Below are 18931 nucleotides of genomic sequence, written 5' to 3'. Positions count from 1 at the left end.
AGGCAAAAATCCGTACAGTCGTATTGCTGTTTTTTGCACAGAAATAGAGGAAAACTGTACAACAGCATTTATGGCAGCGTGCATGCTTTTCTAGACAGTCCGTACAGCAGCATTTAAGGCTGAAATTTGGGCACAAAAATCGAGGAGGCCGTACAACATTTATTGCTATTTGCAAGTTTTTCCAGTTGGTTGTGAGGCACGAAAAACGAGATAAGTTGTAAAAGTTTGCTTGCTGATTTTTTTGTTGAATATTTCTCTTACTGTAAAAGCATTTTCCAGAAATAAGAAGGAGCTTTTGAACTGGTTTTCCCCAAGAGTTGTAGGGGGTTTTTCCAGGGTCACCTTGACAAAAAATCACTGTGTTTAAATGTGTTAAATGGCTGTTTGTATGTGCTGATATTTAGTTCTGCATTTTCCAGCGTTCTGTTATATTTCCAGAATTTGTGTTTTCAGCAAAATTTATTTTCCTGTTGTTGAATGTATGGATATCGGAAAGGGCATTTAACTATTTTGGAGAAATAAGGTGAAACTGAAAACCGGGGTGGGAAATGAGAAATTTCTACAGAACTCATTTGAAATGTACTCTCCACCGTTGTTAGAACTGAAGATCTTAATTTTCTTCCCTATTTGATTTTTGACCAAAGCTTTGAACTCCTTGAACATTTTGAAAGCTTCATCCTTGCGCTTCAAATAATATATCCACATCTTTTTTGAGAAGTCATCAATGAAGGTGATGTAGCAGCGATGACCACCAATAGAATGTATGGGCTTCGGTCCACATATGTCATAACGAATGAGTTGGAGGATGTCATTTGTCTTATTTTTGCTAGAGGGGAATCCTCCCTTTGCCTTCTTTCCACTGGCACAACTTGGACATACTCCATCATGATGGACTTGAACATCAGGAATTCTAGAGACCGATTTCTTCAATTTCGAGAGCACCATAATGAAGATGGGCAAATATTCGATGTTTTAGCTCGCTTAGATGAGTAGTATCATGGGCCAATGCTAGAATAGGTCTTCCAATGACTCTATAGAGTCCTTCAAATCCGGATCCCAATGTGAATGCATCTCTCATAGAGGATCTAATAGGCCAAGTAAGAACCTTTCCCTTGATGAATGCAAACCTCATCCCTTTCTATTCCAAAGCATATATTAATACCAAATTCTTCTTCAACCTTGGCACATACATCACATCATGGAGCAAAATAGATTCCTGAGGATTCAAATGAAATTTGATAGACCCAAAACATTTAACGGGATGAGTGGAGTTGTCTCCAAGAATAAATTTCAATTTGAATCCATTTCTACCAAGTTAGAGAGAATTTATTTATACCCAGAGAAATGATGAGTGGCCCCATCATCAAACAATCAACTATCCCACGAATCCAGAGGAGAGGAGGTAGTGAGTGCATAAATAAGGATATATTCAGATTGATTAGCAACATTACTTTCATACCTAGAATATCTTGACTTCTTTTGAGGATGATGATCTTCTTCATGATCACTTCGAGCATCTATTCTTCGATCATTGAACTTGTTATTGTTGCTTCTAGTGTTGTAGCGTGGACCATTGTTCTTCTCAGGGCAATCTCAAGCATAGTGACCTTTCTTGTGACAATTGTAGCATTCAATGTGTGATGATTCTCTTTCATTCCTTCTTTTTGAATTTCGAGGAGGAGGCTTCCTTGAATTTGATGGACCTCCTTTTCCTTTCTTCTTCTTGTTATGAGTGACGAATGCAATGGGCTCTCCTTCTTCATGCTTTTGTATCCTACCTCTTGATATCATCCTTGATTCTTCTTGAGTGAGATTTCCAACAATATCATCAAATGACGGGAAACTATTGTTGTTTCTTATAGCAGTAATGAAGGTTTCCCAAATAGGAGGGAGACCTCTAAGGGTTACAATCACCAATTCCCTGTTAGGCACAATTTCCCCAACTCTCTGCAATTGATCTTTAAGGCGTGATATCCTCATAATGTAGGATTGCACAGATTCTCCTTTATTCATCTTCATATCTTTGAGTTGATATTTCAAGGAGAGGATTTCATTCAAATTGTTGACTTCATACATGCCAGCTAGCTTATCATACATGTCCTTAGACTTCTTCAAATTCCCAACATAAGCAAGTAAATTATCTTGTAAACCATCAACTATAATTTGCTTTGCTTTTAACTCACCTTTCTTGTACTTGTTCTTGGAAATAGCGGAAGCATTCTCCGGAGGCTCAGGTACCTTTCCTTGAATGTATTCCAAAACATCATTGTTATCAGTTATGATCTCCAACTTGATCTTCCAAGTGGCAAAGTTAGATGAGTCACCCAACTTCTCATTTTCCTTGAAGAAAGAGGAAGACATCTTGACTTGATTAGATAGGCTCCTTCAACTTTCCAAAGATGATTGCTTCAATTCTTGTCTCCTTTTGGGCTTGTCCTTCACCTTAGCTCTGATACCATGTTAAATTTCACACTACTCTATGCTGATTCAATTACTTTAGCCCAATTCAATTCTTCAATTAGTAATCTTTCAACAATAATTAATATTTCCAATCATCAATAGTAATTGAAGATAGAACAATAAATGCAATGACAAAGGAGACAATTAACACATCAACAAGAGACACTAGATTTTCAGTCAATGACCAGGGAAAAAACCCACTATGGGGAAAACCCTTTGAAATTCTTCTTCTATTAGATTGTCATAAAATGTTCAACAAAGAGTACAATGAGCCAATACAAAATCATCCAACAAAATTAACCCAACAACATTCAGAAATATGTTCCCAGCATCAATACTAGTCAGAGACAACTTTTTTTGCCTACAGCCAATAGTGGTCAAATGTCAAATTGTAACCCTAGATCCCAACTGCATCAAGGAAGAGATGTGTGGAGTTGAGAGCTTCCAACTGCACGGATGAGATTGCATGTCTGCGGTTGTAACCACAATTTGCTTGTGAAAGCTTGCGGTTGGAACCCAAAACCCTAAACAAACGTGCAAGCTTCAAACCCTGCAATTTTGGATCTGTACGAACCAATCTCTACAACTTAGCCTCAAACCTGTGCGAACCAATTAATGAAGAAGATAAGAAGAAGATGCTTGGTGATTTCCAAATGAGCTTGAGGTCACTTGAATTTATAGGCTTCCAAGGGTGTCCATTTTCTTGTTAGGGCTCACCTATCCCTTTGTGCACATGTGGGATTTTTTTTCAAAAATACATTTTCCCTTGTCCAAATTGAGCATTTCAATAGTCAGAATTGGTCCTCTCGAAAATAGGAATCTAGTGCCATGGTTGGAATTTGTCACTTAGCCTACCAAATTAATAATAATTTAATGTAGATCTGTAAATGTAGTGAAATATGTGTGGTTGAAGGCTTAGAATATGGTATATTGATCCCTTGGTTAAGATCTAAAATCAATGCTCAAAACCCCAAGGTACAAAGGTCATTATCGCCAGTTGGACTAGGAAGGATCTCCAACTATGTATGTAGTGGAACTGGGGATGGTTGCACAAGATAACACCCCAGTTGGGTTTCCAAGAAGCAAATGCCGAAAAGTAGTTCTGTGAAAGCCATCGGTTCGTTTTGTCTATCCAAGGGAGTGATAATGTGTTTCATATATTTTTTGAATCAACCCAGATCTGATTATTTATGCCCTTATATGGAAGCCATAGATGTGATCAGTCTATGGCAAAGTACCCTTGTAGCTTGCTAGACCAGTCTCTACTCAACAACACTCTGTATGCTTTTGGAATGTCCACAATCACTATGTTGATACATTGGTGGACCGTCCGTCGGATGATCCATGTATGATGACATCTCCGAGTTCACCAATCACATTGACATGAGTTCTGTTGAGCTGAATAATCAGTGCATCTATTTTGTCCCATTTTTCATTGATTTTCTTGGCAACAGATAATGGAATTACGTTCACTGATGCACTAGAATCAACAAAGCAATTGTGTACATTGAAATTAAAGATTTCGAAAGTTAACAAGAAAGGTGGGTAGAGAGTATTCACATCCATTGTTAAAGCATTAAGTACAGATTCGAGAGAACCAAAAGACTTACTAGATCCCTTGTCTAAGCATTACCTGTGGAGGTCTGCCCAAGTGCCCATAAGAGGATGTCCCATTGGCTCGTGATCTTTGTTAACTCAAACATTGAAATGTTCACACGAACCTTCTTCATGTCATCAACTATGTTGTAGTCCACAACGGGAAGAATGGCCAAAGTGTCTGGGGATGTAACTTGGTTTATGGCTTCCGGAGTGATGGTTCTATCCTTACTGCTCATGGAAGCACTTTTCATTGAGATTGCTTTCCCAGACTTGCTTTGAGTGTCCTGTGTTGAGTTGACCGGTGGGTTGATTTTCCTTAACATATTTTCTTTAAATTTCTGCTTCGGCAACTCAACTGTAGTGGTTGGCCCTTGGCTTATTAGGTTGTATTGGTTGGTCTGCTTCTGGGCCGGACCGTCACTTGGAGGCTGCTTATCGGAAGTACTTTTTGGGCTGTGAGTATACAGTTGAACATGTTTATTTCATGCACGACACTTGGAATTTCATCGGCTGCAACAACTTCTTCCTTTTCTTCCACAGGCTCAGTCTTTTGCTCAACCATAAATGCATAAACAAGATGCATAGCAAGCATGTTCATGGCTTGATTCCACTGTGGGCACATTTTCTCTAAATGACTTTCTTGATGATACGAACAATATTGATTTGTGCCCAAGTGTTCAATGTTCAATACAACATTGGTTGGTTATTGCTACTGCTAGAAGTTGCAGTCCTTCTGAACAAGTTTAATCTGGGAGGCTTGCTACTCACGGTGGTCTTGCTTGACCTCTGTCTGAGCTCTACCATCACATTAGACAGAGACTTGACAAGATGGGTCAAGCTTTCAAGATCAAATGGTTCTCTCTCTTTGGCCCTGTTCACAGAGACCTGAGACCTATTACCTATGTCTTTGGAGTCTTTTGTTGGTTCATCGTCTAAGATGACTCCGATTGCGCGCAAGTCCTTCTCAACAATGATAGCCTCTTCATAATTTTTTGTTAATGTTTGTTTTGTAGTTCGCTTCACAAACTGCGCAATGCTTACTAGCAAGGAGAAGTGTAGTGATCTATTGTGATGGAGTCATGAGGTTTTGTGTTTTCCAAAAATTTGTTCAAGATGCGATTAAACCTCTAATTGAAATATTTCACTTTTTCCTTTTGCTCCATCTTAAGATTACCCAACTCTTTCAATAACATGGCGAGGGTATTATCATCAACAAATTTTCAAGGAAGATCTTCTTAAACCCACTCTGGATGAAGTTTGGAAGAAGGCTGTGATAGCATACAACTACTCTACCATCCAAGGTACATGGAAAAAGTCTACATGCAACATCATCATAACGTACCTCAAGTGTTTACAGATGTAGGTAAAAGTTGTCCAGATGGTCTTCAACCTTCAATGTTTTATCAGGATCATACTTCGTTAAGAGCTTTTCCAAATGATTTGGCATCTTGTGTAGAACACCCAGAAAGAATTTGCTAATTCTTCAAGAGGCAAGAACCACGTCTTCAAGAGTAGAAACTAATATCCCTGTTGGAGTGGTCTTGTTCTTCTTCGGAGAATATGGAAGACTGATTACTCCTGGGATCAATCCAACAACTTTAGCAAATTAACGGCTTATAGGGCAAATGGTCTGAATCTGATCATATGGGATTTCACGTTCATGCTTGGGCTAAGAAGAGTCACCAACTTTAGAAGCACGAGTAGGGGAGGTGTAATGAGCGTTGTTGCCTTGACCAAAAGATGGGATGATGGGGTCGCTGGGTTTATCAGCCATAAAACACTAGTTGCCTTCCTTTTAGTGCCAGAAATGTTGACGGTGCTAGACCCACCAACATTCATGGGATCTCCCTGATGTGAAGTCACAATTAGACCTCACACTATTCGATGTAGGAGTCCCATCCGGTATAAAGGCCCAGTTTCTGAATTCTTAAAGATTTTCCTTGGCTCTAACCATCAGCAAGAGATAGGGGTGCAAAGGTATCTTCGAAAAGCAAGAAGGTGTCCCGATGAGTGTTCAGTTGCAACTGTGTCAAGGTTCTTCTACTGCATAGGGGGGAGAAAAGTGAGCCTCTAAGTGAGAGGTAATAGTACCACCCAAGAAGAGACACACATGAACCAGAAGGGTCTGTCTAACACCCAACGGAATAGTCCACAGCGGATGTGATGATTACAACTAGCGAATAAAGAAAGATATGTATAATATCCCGCAGAATAATCCATAAGGATGGGACATCAATAACAACCATTACAACACATTCTCAATAAGATAAGTACTAAAATAACTGAAATAGTTCAACTATCTTAGCACATGTGAAATAAAACATGAAATACAAACATCTATAGAATAGTCTTACAAACATTCATAGTCCATGCATGAAGAATGTGCTAGCCTTGAAGGTTTTTGTTATTAAGTAAAAGTTCCAAGACACATGTTTACAATGTACATCACTAGCCCCAATAATGGAGCATTGGAGCCACTCCTTTCTCCTCAAAGAACTAGTTGATCTCTCTAATGCCTTGCGGGAGGAGCCAAGGTGAAAAGTCCTTTGCTCATACAATGAGGGAGTATATATAACCAAGGGTGACTCTTTGACTACCCTCATGACTGTTTGACTTCCTATGACTTTTCAACTTACATGACTCTTTACATTCCATGTGTGTCCTTTAAAATTCCACTTTACAATACATTTTGAATACAATATACATGATCCACAATAGTGATGTGGCATATGACCACTCATGACATGACATGACACTGCTGACATGGACTGCTTGATGATGTGGCAATGTCAAGTCACTGTTGTTGCTAAGTGTTGGATGTCTTCTTGAAGATGCTTTCTATTCACCTCTGCATGGCTTGGTGATGCAAAATCTTCAATTATCTTTAATATTGGATGGTGGTCACAAACTTATGTCCCTTTGCTTTCTCTTTATTGATCAATTTGTGAGTTCAGCTACAAGAGAGTCTTTAGGCATGCTTCCGTACTTTTTCTCCTTCTCCATCATCTTTTCATGAGATGATAGTGCACCGGTTCCTGCAATTCACTCATGATGAGACGACATCAATCTGAAAACCCCCTAGTATAAGATGATGCATTCTGATCCACCAATTAAGCCCAGGATAAGTGACAGGTTGGGAAGAGGGACTTGGTGACTACGCAATGCGCAACTCTGGGAGGCGTGAAGGATAGACTGCGCAGTTTCTGGAGTGAGTGGGGTCAGGTTAAGGGAATGGACATTGGGAGATCCAACTGTGCAGTTCTGGGAGTTAAGGGAGGATGGGCTTATGCGCAGCTACATAGTTCAAGCACTCATGGGATGAGCTTGAGGCTTGAAGATGCGAAGTGCGCAGTTCAAGCTAGGTTGGAGGACATAGCTGCGCAATTCTGGGGGTTAAGGTTAGGACTCAGGCACAAGAATTGCACAGTGCAGTAGCCTTGGGAGACAGGGATTGTGCATTGTGCAGTATCAAACAACAAGGTCACAGCTTAGAGGGCTGAGGCTGCACAATGGACAATTCATTTGGGGCCCGGTGAAGCTAAGTTGCTTGGTCAGGAAGTTTTTCTGAAAATGGTTTAGTGTGGGATAGGTGATGAACTATGATGAACCTTGAATGTGATCACACACTTAGCATACTTTGACAACACGAAAACATAGATCATCCAAACACATGGCAAAACATTTCCCTCTGTGTGGTCGCATTATGACAAGATACGACAGGTGCGACACTTTAAGATAGACTTTGGGACGACCGTGACGACACTTGTGCGACAGTGTTTAGAACTTTGTGTATGGGTATATTGTTAATTTTTGGTAGCATTGGATGTTCTATAGCCATGAAAATTGGTGGAAAAGCTAAGCCACATGAGATCTCTGAGACCCAGAAATCGTTTGGGGAAATTCCATCCGGATGGAGAGATATTAAAATAATTAATATTTTTAATGGGGTTCCTAAATCTAAACTTAGGAAAATTAAAATATTAATGTGTATTAATATAATATGGGTGAGAAAGTTCAAAATAACGAGGATCAAACCAAATCTAATCTTAGTCGTTGATTAGAGACTTAATCTCGGTCGTTGAATCGTCAACAGGAAAAGTATAAGAGGAGGCTTGAGGGTTAGTTGTAGATACACCAAGTTGATCAAGAATTCGATTTTTTGGGGCAGGGTTTGTTGAGAAATCGAGTTAGTGATCTGTTGCAGTGAGGGGAAGTTCGGAAGAAGGCCGAGAATACATAGCAGAGAGGCAGAGATAGTGTTGGAGAGACAACACAGAGGCAGCCTGGGCTGACGCAGAGATAGCTAGAGCTGACGCAGAGGCTTGGAGGGCCAGCGCTGAGGACGCAGGAGGCCGAGAAACTGACGCAGGCAGACGCAAAAGCTAGCAGCGCTAATGCTGGGTAGAAAGCGCTGCACTAGTGTTTTTCATGGGGTAGACTGAGCTTAGAGGCAGACACAGAGCTGTAGAGGGTGACGCATTTCCAAAGAGAAGCTTGGAGTAGCTTTCGCTGTCCAACTAAGGAACAGTGAAAGTCACTGTGGGGCTTTCGCTGTCCAACTAAGGAACAGTCGAAGTCACTATGGGGCTCATCATTTGTTTGCTGATCAGCCGGAATATTTGTCTCTAGAGCAAGGTACTTCTGCTAAGGAAAATATCTGAAGGGTGAGCCATTTCTAGCACCCTAGTTGTATTCAAAAATCTGCATAATAATAAAACCCTCATATTTGCTACACCGGTTTTCCCGTGTTCGCTTTTTCCAAGGATGATTGTCCAAAAATAATGGTGTCCCTTGTGTTATCTCAATTATTTCAGTTGTTGATTTGTATATGTGTGAAGGTTGCATTTGTGTTTATTTCGGTATTTATATTAATAAATAACTTGTTAATGGAAGAACAAGTAGGAGATAATAAACCAGATAATGCAGTAGGGATTTTTGATGTGTTAGACTTAGAAATTTCCACATGCGACATATGCTTACATAGTTAAAACAACTCATATACACAAAGACTTGCAAACATTGCACGACAACCAAACATGCCAAAAGACGACAATTAACTCAACATGCAAAAGGGAACAAAGCACTACAAGAAAGCTTATGAAATAAGCTTCAATGGTCGCGAAAACAATGTAAAAGACTAAGGAAGGCTTTGAAATTGAGTGTAAGCCAAAATTTTGGAGGGTGTTGCAACAACTACAACACAACTGAATCGACCCTCTCTTTGGCCAAATCGAATTGTTGCCTTTGTGTAGCCTCACTGAGGAAACTCGACCCTCCTGTAGCTGACTCTTCGGGTCTGGAAAAATCTCCTTCGGACTCACAGTCCCTGCCCCTCACTCATTGCTTCAATCTCTGGCTCTCTAGCAACTGACAGTTGCTACTCTGGAGATCAATCCGCCAAGGAAATCGAACTTCTGGTGTTCTGGTGTGTTTTTTCTAATTTCTCATCGACTTCCTCTTATAATCCACTGTTGGAGCACCAATGACCAATATTAAATCTTAATTAATGGCTAGGATCATCTTGGAGTCGATCCGTGTGATTTTCTAGATGATTCTCATCTTGACTTAATTAATTATGATTAATTAACCATATTCCCTAAGTTTAGACTTAGGAAATATTTAAAAATTGTTTAATAACCTAATTAAGCCATCTCTAGGTGGAATTAATTAATTCTAGATGATTCTAGATGATTCTCACCTTGACTTAATTAATTCTGATTAATTAACCATATTCCCTAAGTTTAGACTTAGGAAATATTTAAAAATTGTTTAATAAGCTAATTAAGCCATCTCTAGGTGGAATTTTCAGAAACGAGGTCAAATGATGCTATTGAGGAAAAATTGAGGAGGAATAAACATTTCTTTTTCTTTTTCTTTTTTGTGGGGAGGGGGGCACGTGCATTTTGATCCTAGGGATGACACATGTCAACAAAGGACCCCTTGGCTCACTTATAGGATCATTGGAGAGCCTGGGGAGAACACCCAACATGGAGATGACCTCTAGTGTTGTTGTGTCATTTAATATTCCCTAATCATGAATTTAAAACTTGCAAATATTTTTATTGTTATCTCTTGGAGTACAAAGTGGATCTAGAAACCACTTCATATTATTTTATTGTAAAAAATTAAAGGATAAGCTCTATATAATGATAATTTGTCCCATTTTCTCTGGGAGAGTTGGATTCATGGGAGATTTCCCCTAAGCCTAGTTCAAACTCCATCGGGACGAGGAAATCAATGGGCAAGAATATGTGAGGTTTCCATCCTCCTCCTTTGTCTCAGATGATTAGGGTTTTATGCTTGAGTGCTATTGTTATTTTCTATTGGAAATAATTTCTGGATGGTAATTTTATTGTTGACATGATGAGAATGGACTAGGATAGGGGTTGTTAACCCTCTATAGCCCTTAATGTAATCTTAAATATGGCGTTGTCTACTGAGGTGGTAAACTTGCCCGGGGGGAAAAATATCGTCGGAATTCGTTTTTTTTTCAACAAATTTGACATCAGGAGTGCTTGAATCCATTTTTTGATGGTGGAAATGGATTCAACACCATTAGAAACCCCTTGGGCATCCAAAACCTTGAAACTTGACAGTTGTAACCTGGATTTCCCAAAATTTCTGCTGGATTTTATCAAAATCTTGCCAAAATTTCCATTGTTTTCCAGGAAAATATGAAGCCTTGTTAGACTACACACTTAAATATTTGGGGAACTTTTTGTCATAATGGCATATTTATTATGAAAGATGTTATGACTTGCTTAATCTTAGGACATTGTATGTGAGGATATGATATTTGGTTGGGTTGATCATGCTTTAGAGGGCTATATTACTTCATTCTTTTACTTATGATCTCATGTTATAGTTTTTCATTAACCATGCGTTGTTGCACATTGTTCTTGGCTACAAATTCATGTGCATCTTATATAATAGCTATCACATAATCTCATATATCTTGAAAGTCTACTTGGACTAGTCATAAAACATCACTGGATGTCTTGACTACATCTTCTCCATCGTATTTCAAGCCATCTTTGTTCATACATGCTTGACATCAGCACCCTTTAAATTAGTATTTGTCTTGGTGCACCATCCCATCTCTTTTAAAGGTTCATCTTACACATTGCTTAAGGATACTCCTCCTTGTGTCAAAGGAGAGTTGGCCTAAAGAGAGTGGAAGGATCTACTATGCTGATAGTGGGAAACCTTATTGAGTTCCTCTTAAGGTTGCACCTATTATTAGGGATCTATAAATTAAGTTCAACTTGGGGCTATAATAGGCCCTTCCAAAGATGCTTCTCAAAATTAGTACAAATCAACCAAATAATAATGTCCGACCAAGAGCAATTAAAGAGAACTGTATATGAAACCATAAATGAAGTAGACAAAGCAAGAAGCCTTCTTTGTTGAATGATCAACCATTGATACATCATTACTCAAGAGTGATTTCACCACAAGATCAAGAGAACTTAAAATCCCCACACTTTCACCACAAGATCAAGAGAACTTAAAATCCCCACACTCAACCTTCAACTCTTGCCAGGGCATCCCTCAAAAAAAAAAGTGAACAATCCTAACAATGGGATTATAGAAACAAACATCTTTCCCTAAGCACAATAATTACAACAAGAAAAAGGGAGGATTTCACATAACTCTAATGTATTTTAACTAGAGGAAACTTGCCTTTTTTCAAACATTAAACTAGTAGATTTATACAAGTAATTTCCAACCAATCAAATCTACCCAAGAAATATGAAGAAACTCATAGTGAAATGCCCCATAACTTCCAACTAGGCCTCTAGTAAATGAATCTCTCCTCTATTTATATGCTTCCATGCTCTCAAATTAGGTTTTGGTTCTTTTTAGTGTTTAAAGTGGGAAAATAATATTTTAATCCATAATTGTTATATTTCCACCTAGGGCACACCCCTATAGGCCTTCTTCATGGGCGATTGAGTCCTTTCAACTCCTAGCACACTTCTCATGGAGCCCATGGACCCTAGCAATCCTTCATTAGTGAAAAGGATGCTTTGTTTCAACTTTTAGGCTTATACATCCACTTTTGACTTGGCTTCTCATTCACAATCATATAGGTCCACTTGCCACTTGTCATTTTTATAAATCATTAGAGTACGCATTCATTCTTTGATTAGGGGCTTGCACAATGTCAATCATGCCACATGTCACCCCCTCTTACAAAAGGTTGTCCTCCAAATATGAAGAACATGTCCTCGAATAATGTGTGGTGCCCCATAAAGTTGCTTCATTATGCTTTAAATGCCTTCTTGAATGAAACATTCCTTTTACAAGAGGGTAGAATCATGATAAAAACCAAAATGATCCCCTGAAATGGAATGCTTCTCATCAAGTGACCTCCTTTGACCAAACATTCACTACCATATGGCCTTCTCCAAGCTAGAGCATTCCTCTTCTAGCCTATTTCCTTGCCACCTATTATGTTTCGAGCATCCTCTATGATAGGGCAGTTCCTATCCTTGCTATCCTCAATGCCCTTAACCTTCCATATGTTGGTCGTTGTTGCCCTTGGTTGTCTTTGTCCTCTTAACTAGCCATAACTCATGCTATAGACCACTAATATTGCAGGATGTCTCTGTTTTAACTTTTAAGGATCCCTTCAACAACTATGCCAGTTGTGCTAGAATGGAATCCTTTGGTGCAACGTGTCTTAGAAAGTATCCATCAACCTATAATTGTCCCTAAACTCCAGTGGTCTTCGTCTATGCTTGGTGAGAGAGAAAAGACAATGAAAAAGTGAATTGGAGCATGCAGTTTCAAGGGGTAACATACACCTCTAGATCCACCACACCTCCATGAACACTCAAGCCAAGCGTTCACAAGTCAAGCACAAGTGTCCATGCATGCAACCAAGTGTCCCCCTTCTACCTAGGTCTCAACACTCTTCATAAATGCCCAATTCTTCTCCTCCAAGTAGGTATTCCTCCTGTTCAGGAAACCAAGCCCTCTGTGTATAAGGAGGTGTGCCACATAATAATCAAGTAAATACTAAGATTAGAGCAATCCATGAGTAGTTATCTACAATATGTACGCCTGCTATATTACAACGAAGGGTAGCCTACACTCCATGCTTCCAACATCTCATGAAGCACCCTCAAACCTGGTGTAAACACTTTCAAAGCAATCCCAAAAGATAACAAATAGATAATAACCATTGAGAGTAAAGATATGAGAGTCCTGTGCAAATTGTTGCAGAATGTAGAATACAATAAAATTCATCAAAACAAGTGTATGGGAACCATTTACTATTGATACACCACGACAGATGAAAAGTTTCAAAATAATAAATGGTTGAACCTCAACCTAAATTTACATATTAATTGTTGTCCATGTAAATTTGACAAATTTATCTGTGTCCTGTGTTTCTTGCATGTACAAGTAGACTCTATTTTCCAACGAGTATACTTTCTTTTTCTTGACTCGTAACCTTTTTGTTTGTAGGAATTTGATATTTGTTTGAGGTTGAATTAACATTTTTTCCTCCATATAGCTTTCCAGCATGCTGCAGCGTCAGAATGAACATTAGCAGGATCCTTCTCATTGGAAAAGACTCCTCTCCTTGCAGATCAAAGCTATAGGCATTTCATCTCACATTTTGGCAAAACAAACGAACTGTTGCAAATAAGGATGGATATCTTCGAAGTCAGACAACAGGAGTGCAACTATTGTGATAACGATCATCAACGACATAAATTTATAAAAGTGTCTGCAAATCTTAAGCCATAGCAAATAAAGAGAGAGAAAGAGAGATATTTTAATTAAACTATCTACTAGGCATATTGGCATATGTGACAAAGATGCTTGATATCATGATTTTGCAACATACTTCATCACGTGTTTTTGAATGGCATGCTGGACAAAAGTGTGAGACTGATACGACTATTGTCGGGCAGACTTACTGCGTTTTTTCTTTAATTTCTAGATTCTGGATTCTGAATCTACAGGTTCAACCCATATCGTGGATATTGCTGGATTTTGCTAGAGATGTAAATTTAAATTTTTAATTGCATATTAAGCGTTTTATATTGCAGGTCCACATTAAGTGTTTTAATATTTTATCATATGTCATACTTGTGTGTTTTCTCTTAGAAATATCTAATGGTGTCTAATTGTATTTACTGATGCTGAGTAACAAATTGAATTTCAGAATGATGTCATTTAAAAATGATTTTACATCTATCTTTTGTTGAAACCTGTTTTGCTTCTGACCATCAAAATAGCAGTAGCTGCTGTAGTTTCTGCGGAAGGTGATTGTTGAAGATATGGGCTGATAGCCAAGATAAATCAGAAACAGTTAAGGAATTTTAATCATCATTCTTGATCGGCAAACATGGCAGCCAAAGGAATTTGAAGCTTTAATAGAATTCTGAACTGATGAAGCTAGATGCATCCAAACCTCAGTCAAAGAGCTCTTAGGAAGAAACTAATTGATGAATCCAATCCTTCAATTTGCAAGTTAAATCTGGGCCTTAGAAGTGAATCTACTGTAGGACAATGTATGTTAACTGGGTAGAGTTTACTTCTATTAAATAACCATGACAAACCATTCCCATGCCGTTGGTAAAGATTGAGGCTGACTGTGCTGCTGGTTATCATTTCTTTGGAAAACAGATAACTGCCTGCACAATAGAATATTGTGACTGTGGAATCTTTTCCCTGGAAGGAAATCAAATGAAAACGCGTCAAACTGTTGGCCAATTTGATTTGTGAAAGTTCAATATGCATGGGTACATCAATCAGTAAAAAGTTGAAGCCTGCTTATCAAGACGTAATATTTTCAAATAGAAAGAGAAAAACGTGTATATGTGAAGTATCCAAGTGATATTTTGTCTACGAGGTATGCAGAAATTGAGGAGCTACTTCCCAAAGAAAGCAGTTCTTTCATGGACGCCTTAAAGCAAATAAGCAACATCCTCCTTGACCGAAGTATGCAGAAATTGAGGAGCTACTTCCCAGAGAAAGCAGTTCTTTCATGGACGCCTTAAAGCAAATAAGCAACATCCTCCTTGATCGAAGTATGCAGAAATTGAGGAGCTACTTCCCAAAGAAAGCAGTTCTTTCATGGACGCCTTGAAGCAAATAAGCAACATCCTCCTTGACAAATGTTCAAAGGAAGAACATAAATTTGTATTTAGTCGAAATGTGTTTGCAAATTTGTATTTAGTCGAAATGTGTTTGCAAATGCCAAAATGTACGTTTCTCGGGTGAAATCTCTTGTTCTTGATCTGAATTTAGTTGGGAATAAGTAAACGCATGTATATTGCCATGAGAAGATTGATTCAAATTTATAAAAGAGATACTTAGATATTAAGGAGGACAATGATGGGAGAATGTGAAAAAAACCGTTATTCTTAAAGAGGATAAAGATCACCTTAATTCATAATTCTACTGTAAAATGGCGGCAATGTTTATTCCACCCTATTGCTTTTTTGAACATTGGGTTCTCTTAAAATGCCAAACAATTTGGAATTTTATATTTAATTATGAATTATTTAGCATAACAGAGCGGCAAGAGCTAACGGGCCTGCCATTGGGCATTAAATGCCCGGCTACATGCGTCCCCGATAGCTTTTTAACACACACGCCATTATTTTCAGTGCGAGGGTTTGATCAAGCCAGAGGCATTCCAGTGGCACAACGGTGTTGGGGAGTGGTTTCAGGGTGAAGCTTAGCACAGGTTTTGGTGCGGATTACAGCAACACAGGCAGGGGGCTCAGATCTGCAGCGGAACGAGAATTTTCAGTGCGAGGGTTTGATCAAGCCGCAGAAAGAGGCATTCCAGTGGCACAGCGGTGTTGGGGAGTGGTTTCAGGTAAGTTTGAATCTCTTTCGAAAGAATTGACAGAGAAAAGCTTTTCCCACTAAACAGAGCAATTTGGGCAGCAGTGAGAGCAGCGAGCAGCGAACAGTGAGCAGTATGAGCAGTGAACAGTGAGCAGAGCAATTTGGGCAGCAGTAAGAGCAGCGAGCAGCAAACAGTGAGCAGTGTGAAAGCAGGGAGTTTTTACGCAGCGGAAGTATTGAGCAGCAAGCAAGCAACAACAAATGCATTCAAACATGACAAAGGAACTAGAAAGTTCAGAACATGTGGAGACAAATGATTTAGGACAAGTGAAAATTGCATCATCCGCCAAAGCTGGGAAGTGGGTTTGGGTCAATGCCAAACAATATCGGGGCATTTTAAAACGAAGAATAGCTCGTCTAAAATGGGAGCAAACAAGGAAGAAACTCCCTCGCAAAAAGCACCCAAACAAGTCTCCTCCACAAGCACGTGGCAACAAGAAGCCCAAAGGAAAAACCATTGATGATTTTGCCTTATATAGTCCCACATCCACACCTCTCACCTGGTCATCTGATCTTTATGTGAAAGAATTGTTAAATGCAAAACAAAGGTTGGAGGTTTTAGAAGCTAAAGGGCAGGAAAGAGATCATAAAATTCATATAATAACGGCTGAGAACAAGGCGTTAGCAGAAAGCAATAAAATTTTAGAAGAACAAGTGGCATTGCTACAGGAAGCTCTCCTGATAGGGAAGACAGAATGGCAACGCATGAAGGCGGATGTGCAAAATGTAAAGAAATCTGTAGTGGAAAGTACAGAGGTGGTGAATGTGAAATCATCCCAGGATAAAGGGAAAATGATTGTCCAAATAAACAACCATGAAGAGAACGCAAGAGAAGAAATGAAAGAAGATTCCACCAAAGTTTCCAAAACTTGGGCTCAAGTTATTAGTAATTCTGCTAATAAGGTTGACAACATGCAAGATAGTGAAGGCAAGGAAAGACAAAATAGGGCAGCAAACATAATTATTAAAGGGGTGAAAGACTATGGAAAAAATGAATGTACTCTTGACCTTGCAAGAGACTTCTTGAAAGACAAGTTGCTATGGCAAGGACAAATATACCAAGCATGGAGGGTGGGTAAGTTTAACAGGAAGAGAGCCAGGGCCCATAAAAGTCATTATGCCTAGCTCACGTGATAAATATATTATTCTAAGCAAGAAGCATCTCTTGAGGGGTTCTCGTTTTTTCCTAGAAGAAGATTTAACTGTAAAACAACAGGAGGAAAGAAGAGAGGAAATTTTAAAGGTTAGGGCAGCAAGAGATGAAGGAAAGAGAACATGGATTTATAAAGGCAAAGTTGTGATAGCGCAATTTGGACCTCCTTCCAAAACAGAGCAGCAAGATGGTAATAAAGAAGAGGCAACAAACTCTTCAACAGGAAATCAGAAAGCAAGGTCAGTATGGGAAAACAGGGACAAAGACTCAAATGTGAGTCTTGCATGTCAAAATAAATAGCAATCAAGTCATACCCAGGTTTCCTTAAGATTAGTTTGTTGGAACTGCAGAGGTTACCCATGGAGACGAGGACCTGGGTTAGGGCCTATTGCGGAAAATAGAGACATAATTTGCCTCATAGAAACACATGAGCATGAAGGGTGCAAGACACCTTTGTTTGAAGGATACTGGAAGATGGCAATGTGGAACAAGGCAGCAGGGAATGGCAAAGGGCATGGGGGTATCATGGTTTTAGTAAGGGAGAAAGAAGGTCGTCTCATTCAGTTAGAAAAAGAAGACTCAAATAAGCAATTCATTTGGTTTAAAATATCAGAAAATGGAAACCACATCAGAATTGCAGCATGTTATTTTGCGCCACAGGTTTAAAAAATCTACAAAGGTAGAGGGCTTGACCACAAAGATCCATTTGCAGCTTTAAAAGCGGATATTGCAACATATTCTCAGCTAGGTGAAGTCCTTATAGTGGGTGATTTCAATGCTAGGACTGCAAGTGAGCAAGATAGCATTCTTTGTTGTAAAGATGATTGTGACCCTATTTGGCTTACAGAAGAAAGTAATCATCAGTGGGAAAGAATTTCAGAGGACAAGGGCTGCAATCTCTTTGGTGAACAATTGCTTACTCTATGTGGGGCCTTTGATTTAGTCATTTGTAATGGCTTGACTAGATGGGCAAAGTCCGGTAATTTCACTTGCAATACTTACAATGGAGCAAGTGTGGTAGATTATGTAATTTTCTCACATGGTTTGTGTGAGAAAATGGACGAAGTTCTGGTTGGAGATCAGCTGTGGGATTTGAAATCAGATCACAAGCCAATTTATTTATGTTTTTCTTGGATTGGAAAGAAACAATTAGAGTCAAAAATTCAGCATGTCCAACAAAATCTCCCACAGGGCAGAATTCTTTTGACCCCAGAAAATTGTAATACCTTCAAAATGACGTTAGAGAGGCTCTTTGAGAAGGAGAAAATTACAATTCACATCCTTCATAGTCATGAATTAACACATTTAATTCAATGCGCACTTGCAAAGTGCAAAAGAACAAAAATTAAGAAGTCTGAAACAAATTGCTTTCCGGTTAATGCTTGGGTTGACGAGGAATGCAAAGAGGCAAGGAGAATCTAGAAAGAGTCAAACAAGGACAACATAAAGCTCAAATCTTACAAGCATTTATTAAGCAAGAAAAAGGCTGATTTGATGGTTTCAAGGAGGGAAGAACTAATCTTCCTTGGGAAAAATAATCCCAAATTATTTTGGAAGGAGCTCCAACCGAAAAAGATACAAATTGGAAATAATATTACAACTTCTAAATGGTTTGACTATGCAAGACAACTCTATGAGCAAGTTCCCAAGGTTGACCCTCCCCCCTTGGTCAACACGGATACTAAACTCTTCACGGTACAAGAGGTAGAGATGGGTATCAAGAAGTTGGGTGTTGGAAAAGCAAAAGACTTAGCTGAACTCCAAGCAGAATATCTAAAGTGGGGCTCAAAGATCCTTGCACCTCACATTACAAAAATCTTCAACAACATCATACAACAA

General features: G+C 39.0%; 1 long non-coding RNA gene across 1 annotated transcript in view; it reads left to right on the top strand.

Annotated features, from left to right (window-relative positions):
- Positions 1-14034, top strand: part of LOC149194591 (uncharacterized) — a 159975-nt gene extending 145941 nt beyond the window's left edge. The window contains exon 3 of the long non-coding RNA XR_016255097.1: positions 13586-14034. This is a non-coding gene — a long non-coding RNA (uncharacterized LOC149194591). The remainder of the gene's footprint in view (positions 1-13585) is intronic.
- Positions 14035-18931: the final 4897 nt, after the last annotated feature.

Source organism: Pinus tabuliformis, chromosome 2_2 (genome assembly GCF_031772625.1).
Source record: "Pinus tabuliformis cultivar Carrire ecotype Pingquan chromosome 2_2, CPIR1, whole genome shotgun sequence".
Lineage (NCBI taxonomy): Eukaryota > Viridiplantae > Streptophyta > Pinopsida > Pinales > Pinaceae > Pinus > Pinus tabuliformis.
The sequence above is the reverse complement of the archived record's forward strand: the minus strand, read 5'-3'. Positions and strand labels throughout refer to the sequence as shown.